The 15,814-nt window shown below is 38.5% G+C and overlaps 1 protein-coding gene across 1 annotated transcript in view; it reads right to left on the bottom strand.

The window, feature by feature from the left end:
- The window catches only part of LOC142422460 (ADP-ribose glycohydrolase MACROD2-like), a 971,437-nt gene that overhangs the window by 699,639 nt on the left and 255,984 nt on the right, over positions 1 to 15,814 (bottom strand). The window lies entirely within an intron of this gene.

The following is a 15,814-nucleotide window of genomic DNA, read 5'->3' as shown; positions in this document are numbered from 1 at the left end:
TGGGAACAATAACTGGACTAACTGGATTCATCACCAGTGCTAAGCATGAGGCAAAAGTATTATGAATATGCACTACATTTTCATTGTCCTGGCTATTAATCTGTTTCTCTCCATGATTAGGTCATCTCCATTATAGGAAGCATTTCTTTGCTGTGCTGAAAACATGGCCTGTAGTTTTGGGTTACTTTTCATGAAATTAAAAGAGGAAACATGTTTTCCCTCTAGGTGAGCGAGCATTGAGTAACAAATCTGAGTTAGTTCACCCAGTTGGCATTGCTTGGGAAGGTTCTCTTTGGTCACAGTAAATTTTTTCATAAAAGCAGTTCCATTCAAAGCTCATTTTTCATGATGGACAATTTAAGAGAACAGAGTTTGACTGTGAAATGTTGTTTACTGCTCAGGAAAATTGTGTGTGTGTGTGTATGTGTGTGTCTGTGTGTGTGCAGAAAAGAGGAGAGCTAGTGAGTGCTGGACTAGTCAGTGATGTCAGAGCTAAATTCCAGACCAGCACGGGTTTTCTCACTTTTTGGTAGAATCTTTGTACAATTCAATGGATCAATGACTCCTCTAAATTTCTCAAACCATATGATCATTAAAAAGGCTGTGTGATGCCCCTGGATGCTTGATAACAAAGACAAAATAATTTAGATTCTTTAGAGCTTATGTTTTCTGAGCAGACTCAAATATGTTAATATAAGTGAACAAGAGCCACAATAGAGACAGCATCCTAAACAACGGCGCATTTAGACAGCAGGACATTTCTCTGAGAGGTTGCTGTCCATCATGGAGCTGCACATCGGGGAATTTAGGCTGAGTTCCTGCTCTATTTTTGGTTCTCCGTTAAGTATATTGCCTTTCAGTACTTCAAATACCTCATCTGTAAGTGATGATGATTATACCGATCTATGACCATTGTTCCAAGGATAAAAATAGCACATGCCAGGCAAATTAAAGTTATCCAAGGAATATTATTGACTTAAAAGGAAAATTTAATACAGGAAGTGTGTAACCATTTTAATCAAAATTGTGATATGCATCACAGTGTAAATCTAGTTTAGAGACAAATAAAACTAATTAAATGCTAAGAATAAATAATTACATTTTTGTTAAAATTTTATTTTAGAAAATGTCGTGTGAGGAGAGAAGAGAAATAAAGGTTAAAATAATGATCTCATGATTTAATTAGTACACTGGACTCTTCAGCAATGAGAACAGTGGGATAGCTGTTCCGGGGGATAAAATTGCTCCTCGGTTGCTTGAAGGAAGACAAATGTGTAGGAACAGACTCAATGGCACCGAGTGCGGATTTTGTTTTGGACTCTCTAGCAAGAGCACAGTAGGTTTCTAACAGAAAGATTGGTGGTTCAAACCCACCAATTGATTTTTTGGGAGCAAGATGAGACAATCTACCTGTTTAAAGATTTATTGTATGAGAAAGTCTGTGAAGAACTTTTACTCTATTGCTACAGGGTCACAGGAAGTTAGAATCTACCAGAGTGGTGAACTCTCCAGTATTGGCGTGATCTTTTGGAAATGATTATATATACATTTTCAGCGAGAGAATAGAGGTGAAATAGAAAATTTGACTAGTCGATGGAATTGAACAAAACATTTAAAAAATTACATTATGATCAAGTGGGATTCATATCAGCAATGCAATGATGGTTGATTATTAGAACAATAATAAATGTAATTGGCCATATCAATAAAACAAAGGAAAAGAACCATGTGATCATATCAATCAATGCAGAAAAGTCCTTTGATAAAATTCAACATTCATTCTTGATTTTTAAAATACCCAATTAAATATAAATAGAAGTAAAGTACCTGAAAAGAATAAAGACTTTATATGCAAAACCAATTGCTAGCATCTCACCTAATGGAAAGACATTGAAAAACATTCCCATTTCAGACAGGGACCAGATAAGGTTGTCTGTATCACCGTTTTTATTTAATTATGACCCTGGAAGTCTTAGCCAGAATCATAACACAGCCAAAAAAATTAAAGGCATCAACATTGGAATAAAAGGAAAAAATTCTTTATTTGTAGATGACATAATACCATATATAGAAACCCGCTGTAAGTTAATTTTAAAATTGCTGAAAATAATCAAAACATTTGGCAATGTAGGGGGCTAGAAATCAATATACCAAAATCTGTTGGATTTTTGTATATTAAAGAGGATGAATCTGAAAAGGAAATTAAAAGAACTGTATTATGTACCATAACTACCCAAAAGGTAAAATACTTAGGAATAAATCTTATGAGAGAAACACAAGACCCACACAAAGAAAATCACCAGTTTCACGAGAAACCAAAAAATATATATACACAAATAAAAGAAAGATCATGCTTATGAGTAGTAAGACGTAATATACTGAAACTGCCAATATTACCTAAAGTGCTCTATATATTCAAGACACTTCTGATCCAAATGCCAGCACAGTTATTCACAAAAAGAAAACTAATCACCAACTTACATGGAAAGGAAAGATATTCAAGATAAGCAAAACCTTATTTAAAAAAACAAAAACATATTGGGAGGCCTCAGGTATTAACTCTCAGTTATTAAAACCCATTCTACAGCAATGATACCCCAAACAGTTTGGCACTGGTACAATAATAGACATGTAGACCAATGAATTAGCGAAGAAAATCCAGAAATACCACCTACACACAGCTGGTCTTTGATAAAGGACTGAAATGTATTAAGTGGGGAAGAGATAGCCTTTTCAACAAATGGTGCTAGAAATATGGGATTACCATCTACAAAAGAATGAAACAGGACATAAAGACCACACCATATAGAAAACTGAAGTGAAGTGGATTAAAGGACTAAATATAAACCACAAGAACCAAAAGGATCATCTCCGAAAAGATAGGGACAAACCAAAGGGCCCTAAAACAAGGCATAAATCCACTACCAATCATAATGAAAAAATGCCAGCACTGGAAAAGACATCATGGAGTTTGGAGACCGATTATGGAAGCAATTGTGCAATTCTCTTTTGATGTGATTAAATTACATATCGTCTTGTAGTTACATAATCTGTTGTCAATTTCAGACTTAAGAGTGAAGGGGTGGAGGCTAGCCTGTCAATCAGGTCGTAGCCTGATGACCTCATTTGAAGGTGCTAAGGAGATCAATAGCTCAGTGGAGGCAGGACACAGACACACTACTTGGCTGACAAGATGCATGGAGTTACCCTGATGGCATCAGAGTCTTGGGCTGAAGGAGCCACACTGAGACCCCTGCCAGCGCTGAGATGTTTACACCACCAGTGGATCCACAAGACCTTCCCACCCACTGGCCTGTGATCTTCCTGCACTCGGCATCATTGCATGGGTTTCATGAGTCTGAAGAGGACTTTACAGATTGGTATCGGACATATGGGCTGATATCGGACTTATGGACTTGATCTGGAATGGGCTGGATGTTTTCTCAATATTTAACTGCTCTTGTATATGAAGCTTTTTCTTATACGCACGAGTGTCTATGAATTTGTTTCTCTAGTTTACCCAGACTAACACATGCAGTTACACAAATTTAAAAAAAAGCATAGACCCAGGAATGGGTTTGAGGCTCTCACTAAATTTTAGTTCCAACTTAAGAACAATTAGTTCTTATATCATGGCCCTGCTCAACACTAACCCTCAGCAAGAGAACACAGAAGATACGGGTACGATAGCAAAATGCGGCCAAGAAATTACATGATGCCCAGCTATCAGATAAAATAGTGTCTGAGCTTTTAAAGGCTTGTCTCCAAACAAACAGCCATCTAAGTGAGATGTCAACTGTCCACATGGAAGAAACACACCATCATCAATCATTGAAGGAATGAAAACATATCATCTGAAGTCAAGGAGGGATTAGTATCAGAGCCTAAATTGTGAAAATTCATTGTGTAGGAGGCTATGGATGACAGGAGGAGCCAAGGATTCCTGTGTGGAACTACCTAGGAAATAAGCCTCTGGAGAGATCCACGTAGCTAACAAGGAGGAATGGGAGGAGAGCGGTCACTAAATAGAGAGCTTGGGAGAGAGGAGCATACAAGATCAGAGCATAAATCTGACCTGATCGTTAAAACTTTGTTAGTAAAATCCTGCCTGTGATACAGGCCAGACCTGATCAGGTTTCCAAAATGTTCTGTATTTTTGGTTTGTACTGTTTTGTTTGTTTATATTAGGGTGTATCTCAGAAGTGTTATGTCATTAGAGGCCAAATTCCAATTTTTGGCATATGAAACGCAGAACTGATGGCTCTATGGGGACAGCCCAGTGAACAAAGGGTGAGGGGAGTACAGTGGTTGTTGGGGGGGTGAAAACAGAGAAGATGTCGAGTCCGTGTAGAAAAAGAAACTTTGGAAACTGATTGTGGTAGCAACTGTACAATTCTACTTGGTGTGATTGAACTATGGAATGATATATGTATTAAATCCCAATTAATAAAAAAATGGACATAAAACATCAATAGACACCTTACTAATGATGCCTCCAGATGGCACGGCCAACATTCATATAAAGAATTCCTGCATCAATTATCCATAAGACAGATGCAAATTAAAACAAAATGAAATACCACCTTACACTGCCATCAAAAACCAGCCAAACAAAAACCCAGAAAATAATAGGTGCTGGAGAATGTATGGACAGATGGGACAACCACTATGGAAATCAGCGTGGTGCTTCCTTAAACAGATGAAAATACAAATACCTTATGATGTTAAAATCTCGCCATTCGATATACCCTACAGGAATGAAGAAAGCATGAAGGGAGACATACGCACACCCATGTTTATTGCAGCAATTTCTGTAATGCTCAAGGGATGGAAACAATCAACAATCCTATCTGTAGAGGAATGGATAAACAAACTGTGGTACATCCAAGCAATGGAATATTATGCACCCTTAAAAAACAACGAGTCTGTAAATAACCGCGTGATGTGGACAACATTAAGGGTATTATACGCAGCAAAGTCAGTCAACATCATAAAGATAATTATATTATGATATCATATTTATAAAATAGAAAAATAAAAATGGTTTTCATGCCAAAAGAAAAGACTTTAGAGCCTACTATGATGTCAGGGTCAGGGGGAGAAGGTTATTTACAGACTCCTTGTGGCTGGTTTTAATAGTCTGAATTTAAAGATTCCATTGTAAGATCAAATAAAGTTTCATTTTATTCCCCTGCTGCATAAAGGTGCCCACTGCAACAGCCAATGTCTGATTGTGATTATCTGCCAGGGTGGCTGCACAATGAAAATGAAGAAACGATCAACAATCACAGCTAGTCTTCTCCGACTGCTTCACAGGGATATGCCTGTCTGCAGGCCTGACCGTCCAAAGCACACTGGACTTAGCATTCTAGGAAGCAGGCCATTCTCCAGTATATTTTAAAGATTCATAAGAAGAAGAAGATGGCTTATTTTCTTCTTTTTTTTTTTTTAACTATTTACTATCCTTCAAAGTTCTGCTAATGTGCCTTAGCTTTTTTGGTATAGACCATGCAAGGTAAGCTTCTCTGAAGTTTTATTTTGATTCTGTTGATTTAAACTACTTTGCACTTCTTATTTAAGTCTTAACACTAGAAATAAAAGGTAGTCTTAACACTAGACATGAAGTAGTTCATTCCCTATATCACCCTGCAAAACCCAAAGGAAAATGCCCATCTGGGCCTCAGTGAGAGACTCCAAACTTGCCAATCCTGGGTAAATGGAAAATGCATGTAGGCAGGTCATGTAATTTCCTTCTATTTCCAAAAGACAACATATAATTTCTTGCTCATCACTATCACAAAACACCCTGTGCTACTGACGAGATAACCGCTTATGATTTTTGTGGCACTCCAAATAAAAACGCCTTTCGCTGTCAAGCCTTCTATGGCTCATAATCAGGATTTCTTTCAGGTGTCGAGATGGACGTGATATCATTTTGCAATTGTAGAAAATCACTGACAAACAGTCACTGAGATTTACAATGAGAAGAAATCTCACTGCAACTCAGAAACACCTAAACTAAACTGTTGAACGGCTTCCCTGTTAATTTATTCTCACATTAAATGGCTTGCTCATTTGTGGGGGAAGCAATGGGTGAAATAGTGGATGTTCTAGTAGGTGGAAAAAATAATTACCTCTCCCTTGTACAAAATAAATGGAAATGGGATATTTTTATTCTAGTGCAAGAAGACTGGACAATTACAACAGCGGGAAATTTCCCCAGAACTTGTAACAACCTGATCATGATAATACCGTGAGTATGTTTGCTTCACTCACATCTTCATAACAGGGAGCCCGTTCTGTCATAGAAAACATGTCCATACACACATGCCCACATACAAAGTGCAGTATATAAGCTAATTATAATGAAAATAATAGTCCACTGCAATTCTCGGGTATAAGGACATTGGCGCAAACAGTATGGGCTATGTCATGTGTTTATACATGCATACCCACATAAGTGAATAAGCTGCTGCAGAGAATATTTCAACATGGCAAGCCCATGCGTTTCACAGCAGAACTACAGTCAATAGGGTTTTCAATGGTTGTGATCTTTCAGAAGTAATTCACCAGATTTTTTTTCTGAGTCCTCTCTGGGTGAATTTTCTGAGAAGACAAAGTGAGTTATTATAATCAAACTGGACATTTTTCAAGCTGAAATAAATTATAGAATATAGAAATTATAGAAATAAATTAAGATTCAAATGATAATATTGAAGAATAACTATGGACAAAAGATTAAATGACGGATGAAGCATGCAAAGAATGGGGAAGGAATAAACAGAACCGTTGTGCCCAATAGAACTGGTTCACATTCAATCATTTCCAGCGATGCATATGATGGTATTGAAGAATATGGTATTGAAGAAGAAATCCAACCTGCACTAGAGGCATTGGTAAAAGCAAACAAACAAATAAACAACAACAAGGAGACTGCAGTGTACTTCTCAGAAATGAGGCTGGTGAGGCTTTGTCTTTGAATATGTGATCAGGAAGGACCAACCCTGCCTGGAGCAGGCTGTCATGCTTGGTAAAGTAGAGGGCTCACGAAAAGAGAGACTCTCTGTGTCATGAACTAACACAGTGGCTGCAGCAATGAGGCCGAGTTTAGCAATGATTTCTATATGTACCCTTGATAAGAGATTTTGAAGAAATCATGTAAGATGATAAAGCATTTGAATGGTACAACAGTTGTAAAAAAATTCAGTTTAAAAGAACTTTTGTTTTTACATTAAATGTTTTATTTGAAATCAAATGATTTTGTACATAAAGTTCAATAATATAAAAGCTGTAATGTTTAAAAAAAGACTGCACATGAATGGGCAGTGTTTCAATCTGTTCTATGTTGGACTGCTGTCAGTTGGAACCTATTGGAAAGCAAATGACTAACAATACAACTTTTGTTTACAAAAGCAGTACATATACTGCTCTATATGTACAGATCTACAAATCTCACAAATCTACTATCTAGTATATAAGTATTATATATCATTACATATAGTATGCCTATCCCCCACATACACATGCATATATAATTTATCACTATGTGTGTATATTTGCAATATTGAAGCAAATAGAAGAAAACTTTTGAGATTTTTTAAATGATCTTGAAATATGAAGATTACCTAGAAAGGAAACCATACAGGAATAAACAACACAAATTGATGTATTTGCTTATGGTAATGAGCTTATTTGTGCAGTAATTGTTTTTTAATTTTAGAAAATTGAGAAATCTGACAATGATTACTTCTTATGAAGGATGCTGGAAGATTTTGGTGAGAAAATCATTTCAAAATGACCTTTTAAATGGTTTATTTTTATCATATGCATAAATTGTTTTAGTAATTACTAATCCAATCTTTAACATGTTTGTCAATTTCTTCAGTGAAATGGAATGACTTGGTATGACTTTACTAATTATACTCTGTGGTAGTTACAAAATCTGGTGTCAATTTGAGACTTAAGAGTGAATGGGTGGAGTTTGGGCTGTCAATCAGGTCACAGCTTGATGTTCTCATTTGGAGGCATTCAGGAGGTAAATAGCTCACTGGAGGCAGTGCACGTGCCCACTCCCTGGGAGAAATTGCAGCTGATACGACACGTGGAGCTACGCTAGTGCACTGAGCTGGAGGAGCCACGTAGAGAGCCCTGCCAACACTGAGATGCTTATGCTACTGCTGGATCCTCAAGACTGTCCACCCACTGGCCTGTGATCTTCCTGCATTCAGTGTTATTGCATGTGCTGTATGAATCTGAAGAGGAATTTATAGATTGGTATCAGACATATGAGCTAATATTGGACTTATGGACTCGATGTGGGCTGGGCTGGAATGTTTCCTCAATATTCAATTGTTCTTGTATATAAAGCTCTTCCTTACACACATATGATTGTCTATGAATTTTGTTTTTCTAGTCAACCCAAACTAGCACACAGTTTTTGTAACTTCCACCAAATGATTGGGTGGACTCCTACTAAGAGTATGGAAAATTCTAATAGAGGATATTGTTCAATTGTGTCATTTTACTAAATATTATGTGAAGCATCTCAAGCAGCAACAGAGAATAGCAAGACCATCAAGGAAGATAAGCTATAAACTAATCCTGTCTGAGATTCCTACACGGAGAGTCACCAGAGGCCACAGAGCAGCCTAGAGATCATGAGACAGAGGTGCAAATTTCTCTGCCAATAGGATCAAAGCTGAATGCCTATTTTGCAGAAGACCAGCTTGAAGAGTGGAGTGCCATTTTGGGGGCATTTAACCACCACACTAACAGGCCCTTGTGGCACTTGCTTGAGTAGAGCAGAGGCCAATGATGTCCTGGGAGAGGCCATAGTCCATAGTGGAAGAAAGACACTACTTATTAAAATGAATGAGTCCTTAACACTTTCCAATCTAGTAAATCCCTCAATCATATTGGCTGAAAGCAGAGCATATCAGAAAGGTGTTTGCTTATGTTTCATCCACTATGCCAAGGTATTTGACTGTGTAAATCATCAAAAACTATACATAGCCTTGAGAAGAATGGGAATTTCAGAACTCACCATTGTGCTCATGAGGAACTTGGACATGTGTCAAGAGACCATGGAACAAACAAAAAAGGAGACTACTGTATGGTTGAAAATCAGCCAAGTTGGGCTTCAGGGTTGTAACGTCACACATTATTTATTTGATATGTATGCCAAGCAAATATCAGAGAAGCTGGCTTATGTGAAGAAGAATGTGGTATCAGGATTGGAGGAAGGCTTATTAACAATTTTCAATATGAAGGGAGGACTTGCATGGGAAGATCAGGGAATACAGGTGTGGTTGAAGACTCAATGTAAAGAAATCCCAAATCCTCACAACTGGACCAAGAGGTAAACTATACATGGAGAAAAGTTTGAAGTTATCAAAAGTTTTGATTCTGTCATTCTTGCATCCATAAACTATGCTCATGGAAGTAGCAATTAAGATAGGTTGCATTGGCAAATCTGCACCTGACTCCTTTTAAATGTCAAAAAGCAAAGATGTTACTTTAAGGATGAAGATGTGCCTTACCCAAACCATACTATTTCCAATTACCTCATATCCATATGAAAGTTGGGTACTGAATAAGGAAGATGGAATTAGAATTGATAAATTTGAATTGTAGTGTTGGAGAAGAATATTTAAAGTACCACGGAAAGCTAAAAGGACAAACAGATCTTCCTTAGAAGTGGTATGGTGAGTGCTTTCCTTAGGGACAAAGATTGAGAGACTTTGTTTTACATGCTTTGGACAATTATCATGACAGACCAGCATCTGGAAAGAGATGCCATGTCTGGTAAAGTGGAGGGGCAGTGAAACAGGAGACAGCCTCCCAAGAGATGGGTTGGCACAGTGGCTACAACAATGGGCTGAAGCATAGGAATAATTTTGAGGATGGCTTGTGACTAGACAGTGCTTTGTTCTGTTGTGCGTAGGGTTAGGAGTGACTCAAGAGTCGCTAACGACAAAAATGTTTGCTGTGGGAGAGAACCACACACCATTCTGAAGATTGTTTAACAGGATGATTGATCTGGCCCAAGATGAGGAGAGACATCTGTTACAGATTAAGCTTGTGGGGATTAACCAGATGAAGAGGTGGAGAAAATTGTGAATTCTTCAAGCCAAGGGAAAAGCAAAGAGCTGGTTAAAAGGAATAAAAATTAAACAGGAAGAGTTTGGGAGCAGAAGCTAGAAGCCAGGCACAAGGTAAGACCATGGTAAGCCTCTGCCTTCTACATGAATCATGTTCTGGATGTTGTCCCGCAGCTCATCCAGTTTTCTGTCACTAATGCTGTGTAGGTTCCTTTTGACCTTCAGATGTTCTCAAAATCCAGGTGGGATATACTGAATGTTACAGTTTGGCTCCTGAGGACATGTTTTAAGTTTAAGTTTCTTCAGCTTCAACCTGAACTTACATATGTTTCACAGTCAGTCCCTGCCCTGCCTCAGCTGCTGATATTGAGTGTCTCTGTCATTTCTTTCCACATATGTAGTTAATTTAATTTCTGTGTATTACATCTGTGTGTGCCATGTTGTTGTCGTTTTAAAGGACAAGTTGTTGGTCTCTCAAATGTCTGTCATTCAATCTCCAGTTTTGTTTCTATCACCTAGACCATATTCTCCAACAATAGCTCCTTCCTCTTTTTCCAAATTTTCCATTCCAGTTACATCCTAAAAGTGTGTTTTTTGATTTCTGATTGAAGACATTGGTAAAAAAAATCATTTTCTTCATCATCTTTAGTGACAGTTATGCTAATTAGATTTCCTTGAAGGCTGATAGATATAATCCTATCAAAGACAGCTGTATATTTCAAGACAGATCTTGAAATGTCCTTTTTGAGAATTAATGCAAAGTCATTACACTTGATTTTTTCATTCCCAGCATAGTAAACCGCATGATTTTTTTAAATTTTGAGATGGCCAATACTATTTAATTTTATCTCACTAACCAAGGATGTTGTTCTTTATGGGCTCCCTTTCATTTGGGGGAATTTTCCAACTTTCCTAAAATCTTACTTCATGCATTCTTAGTTTCAATTATTAGTAGATTTTTGCAATGCTTTCTTCTCATTTTGAGCTATACATCAACAAATGAAGGTCCTGAAGGCTATCACCTTCGCACTTTGCCCCCTCTGCCCCACTAAGGTCCACTCCACTTCCTCAGTTCGATGCTGAGTGGCATCTGACGAGGAACTATTTGTGACAGTGCTCTGCTTTCATTCATTTGGTTTTCAGTAACTGACAAAGGTTCCCTGTGATCCATGCAGTTGTCAGTGATAATTCCTCTGAAAAGGACAGCCAATCCCTCTTCATGCTTCACTCTTCTTCTAGAAGCTCCACTGAAACCTGTCCACTTTGGGCGACCCTGCTGTCATGTTAAATACCAGTGTCATGTCTTCCAGCATCACAGTAAGACACAAGCCACCACAGTAGGGCAAACTGACAGCTAGATGATGGGCCCTTCTGCCTACCACCTCCCAAACAGCCAGACTAGAAATCTGCTACTTATAGTGTACAATAAGGAGACAGCCGGAGCTAAGTTTTTCAGCTAGTCTGCTGGATTGTCCCTATCTGGCTGAAGACAGCTGCTTGCTATGGGCTTTCTTACCCTTGTCATTTCTGTCTTGTACTTCTCTCTTTCCCTTTAGCCTCTTCTTATTTCACGCATTACCGATTTCCCTTTGTGCTCTTGGTGCCGGCGGTGGGTTGGAGTGAGACCCGTTAGGAGCAGTGCCAGTAGAGTGAGGGTTAAGGTGATAGTCACTTGGATGGGTCATGATGCTCTGGTTTTGCAGTTATAGAATGATACAATCATTTCACACAATAGGATCTAATGTTACGATCTCTATTTAATGCAAAAAGAGTAGAGCGAGATGGACCATCCTTAGGCAGGTCAGAAGCCTGCTCTGATATAAGGAGGTTATCCTGAGACACAACATCCTTAATTTGGTCACAGCAGGGATTTCACCAAAAGGCCCCCGAGGGAGTCTTCGTGGGCGTTGCCTTCATCCAGCATTTATAAGCATCTGGGCAGAGTTCTGTAGCATTTAGCTTGCCTGGTTTCCTGCATCTAACTCTTCTCACCTGACCTCTGCTCTTGGGATTTGTGGCAGAAACCTTCAGTATTACTTGCCAACCATGGGATTTATAAGCCCTTTTAGACTGTGAGTGAGAAACCTGTCATCTTATCCGCCAATCTGGACTCCATCCGCTCCTGTAGCAATGTGAGTCAGGAGAAGCTTGCACCTAATATCTGATCCATAGACTACTCGCCAGCCTCTATAGCGGTATCGGTTATTTCCTTTGGATAAATTTCTTGACATATGAGTATATAAGCTTTATTGGTTTTTCTTCTCAAGAGAACATCACCCATGTCAGCTTCAATGGCCTCAATACACACACACACACACACACACACACACACACACACCCCTCTGCACGACTTTAAGTCCCAGTTTTGCTTCTGCAACATGTGCAGAAGCATCTTCAAAAAGCACTTAAAGCCAAGTATTTTTACATGACTCAAATCCCCTGATGCATATCACTATTTTATACTAGCAATGAGGCATATTTTCATTGTTTTATGAAGGATGAAAAAAGCTGATGAATTCTCATTTCCTTCTATATACAACATGAAAAATAGCAATTCTTTGCACTTCTGCTTCTTTTTCACTAGGGATAAGATAAAAAAATGTTTGCAAAGCTGAAAATAAAAGGAGAGGCAATGATTTAGTATGCGAGCATTTCCCTATAACAATACCCACAAAGAACTTGTATATTCCTACAACCGCTGATCTACTTGTGATTGCATTAAAAAGTTTGGTGCGGTTATATGTGAGAAGTGGCTTTTTCAAGGTGGGTCATCGAATGACTATTTTTTAAAGCTGGAGTTCAAAGGCAGCAGACACCACAGGGGGAGCACCTTCCTGAGGGGTACATACAGAAGATTTATCATCAGGGGGATGTGGAATTATTTAAATTGTAAGTAAGACCAATCATTTTGTTTTAAGAAGTAGAATGCAATGTACTTATGCTTTATGATTTATATGAAACATCAATTTTAAAAACTAGGTTATTTCCTATTATTCAATGTAGAACGGCATCACTTTAGCCTTTTAAGGGACTCTGATTATAAAATGGGTAAATCCTGGGTAGGATATTAATAAAGGTGGCGTTTCAGGTGCCTTCTGTCTTAGCTCAGCCTTCACATACCGGATCCACTAACTCAATCTGCATTGAGCTATTCCATGAAAATCGGTTGCAGTAAAGGTAGAAGCTTGAGGAACGGGGTGAGGAAGGGGAACTAGCATAAGTAGGTGTGGCATAATCTCTTCTTTGGATCTATTTTGGGAACTCATAAAGCCCAGAACAGGCTCAGTTCAACACCTTTCTTTTCTTTTAATAGCAGGTGCTCTGTAGCATACATGTCTAAGCCCTTGGCCATTAACAGAAAGTTCAAACGCATCCATATGCTCCTCAGAAGAAATGCCTGGTGGTCTGCTTCTGAAATGTCATGGCTTTGAACACGTTATGGAACATCGTTCTACTCAGTCATAGCGGAGTCACTGTGAGTAGCAGAAACTCAGAAGAAACTAATTACACATCAACCTAATTCTACTGGTATTGCTACAAAATCATAGAAGATTTCATTGAACAAAAATCTCAAATCCTGAAACTATTGTTTCTTGAAATCTTCTCTATATTTATATCTTTTTGAATGCTATGTCTCTATCTCTCAATCCCTCCCCGCAGAATTCTATATTCTGACTGACACCTCATCAAAATGTCAGTTTGGGTATGTTTTTTGTTTGTTTTTTAGCCTGTGTTCTTTTTTGTTTAAGCAGTTTTATTGGCATTTCATCCACATACCATATGATTCAATAGTTCAATCATATCAAGATTTGTACAATTGTTACCATAATAAATTTTAGAATATTTTATTCTTTGTTATATCATTGTTATTAATGAAATTTTTAAAATTATGGCATAAAACTTTCTATAATTTAATAATTTCTACATATATGAGTCAGTGCTGTTTTGGCATCTTCAAGAGAGTCATACAACTCATTTTACAAGTTTTCTTAGTTTGAGGGGAAAAAAGAAGCCAGAAGGGGAAATATTGGGGTTGTAGGGTAGATATGATAAAGTTTCTCAATAAAAATTTCAAAGGATAACTCTCAATACCTTCTAAAGATAAGCAGGTGCACTGTTGTAATAGGAAAAAAATTTCTTGGGACAACATTCTGACATTTTTTAACCAATAAAATTTTCAGTTTTCTTCAAACTTCTTAATATACCTCTATGAAAGCTCTAGATCCTTTCATAAAAATCCATCAATATTACCCATTTGGAGTTCCCCAAAATAGGAGTCACCATAACTTTCAGAGCTGACCTCACTGGTACTTAAAAGGCCCAGCAGTTCTCCTCAGAAGCCGTCCGTTTGAAAGAAACTTCTATTGTTTTTAAGGCACCCTACATGAGGTTCTTTCTTTTTTTTTTAAGGTTTATTTTATTTAATCATTTTATTAGGGACTCATACAACTCTTATCACAATCCATACATGCATCAATTATATAAAGCACATTTGTACATTCATTGTCTTCATCATTCTCAAACACATTTGCTCTCCACTTGAGCTCCTGGCATCAGCTCCTCACTTTCCCCTCCCTCCCAGCTCCCCCTCCCTCATGAACCCTTGATAATTTACAAATTATTATTTTGTCATATCTTGCCCTGTTCGATGTCTCCCAAGGAGGTTACATGTAGATCCTGGTATTGGTTCCCCCTTTCCAACCCACCCTCCCAGTATCGCCACTCACACCACAGGTCCTGAAGGGAACATCCACCCTGGATTCCCTGTGTTTCCAGTTCCTATCTGCAGCAGTGTAACTCCTCTGGTCTATCCAGACTTGCCAGGTAGAATTGGCATCATGATAGTGGGGGAGGAGGAAGCATTTAGGAACTAGAGGAAAGTTGTATTTTTCATTGTTGCTACATCGCACCCTGACTGGCTCGTCTTCTCCCCGATATGATACCCTTCTGTAAGGGGATGTCCAGTGGTCTACAAATGGGCTTCGGGTCTCTATCCCACACTCACCCCCCCTCATTCACTATGATAAGATTTTTTCTTCTGATGATGCCTGATACCTGATCCTTTTGATACCTCATGATCACACAGGCTGGTGTGCTTCTTCCTTGTGGCTTTGTTGCTTCTGAGCTAGATGGCTACTTGTTTACATGTTCCCAATTAGAGCAGCCAGTCTACAGAGAGGACCACATGGCTGGCCCCACGATGAGACATGATGCCCCTCACAGATCCATAGCCCTACAGGGGACAACACAGGAGACACAGTGTGGGAATTGCACCCGATCTGATCCCGCCACACAGAGGCAAAACGCTAAGGAGGTGCAACAGAACACCAAGGAAACAGAGCAGCGAGGTCCCCAGGGAATGCTGAAGCGGACTTTGGGGCCAGGGAATTGTGGCCTAACAGGCTGGACTGGAAAACACTCCTAAAGGCCAACAAACAATCCTTGAACTAACTACAAGTTTTTCTTTCTTATTGTGTTTTGTTTTGGTTTTTTTTGTCATTGGTTTGTTGTTGTTTTGTTGTATATTGTTGCTTGGTTTTTCTCTGTCTTGATTTTGTGCGTGTTATTATCTCCACAGGTGTGTCTAAATAAGATAGACTGGAAAACAATCTGGAGGAGAAAACAACAGGACCGACAATTCTGGGGGGACATGGAAAATGGGGAGGTAGGGGGAAAGGAAGTGGTGTTAACAAACCCAGGGACAAGGGAACAAC

The sequence above is a fragment of the Tenrec ecaudatus genome, chromosome 12, assembly GCF_050624435.1.
Source record: "Tenrec ecaudatus isolate mTenEca1 chromosome 12, mTenEca1.hap1, whole genome shotgun sequence".
Classification (NCBI taxonomy): Eukaryota; Metazoa; Chordata; class Mammalia; order Afrosoricida; family Tenrecidae; genus Tenrec; species Tenrec ecaudatus.
The sequence above is the reverse complement of the archived record's forward strand: the minus strand, read 5'-3'. Positions and strand labels throughout refer to the sequence as shown.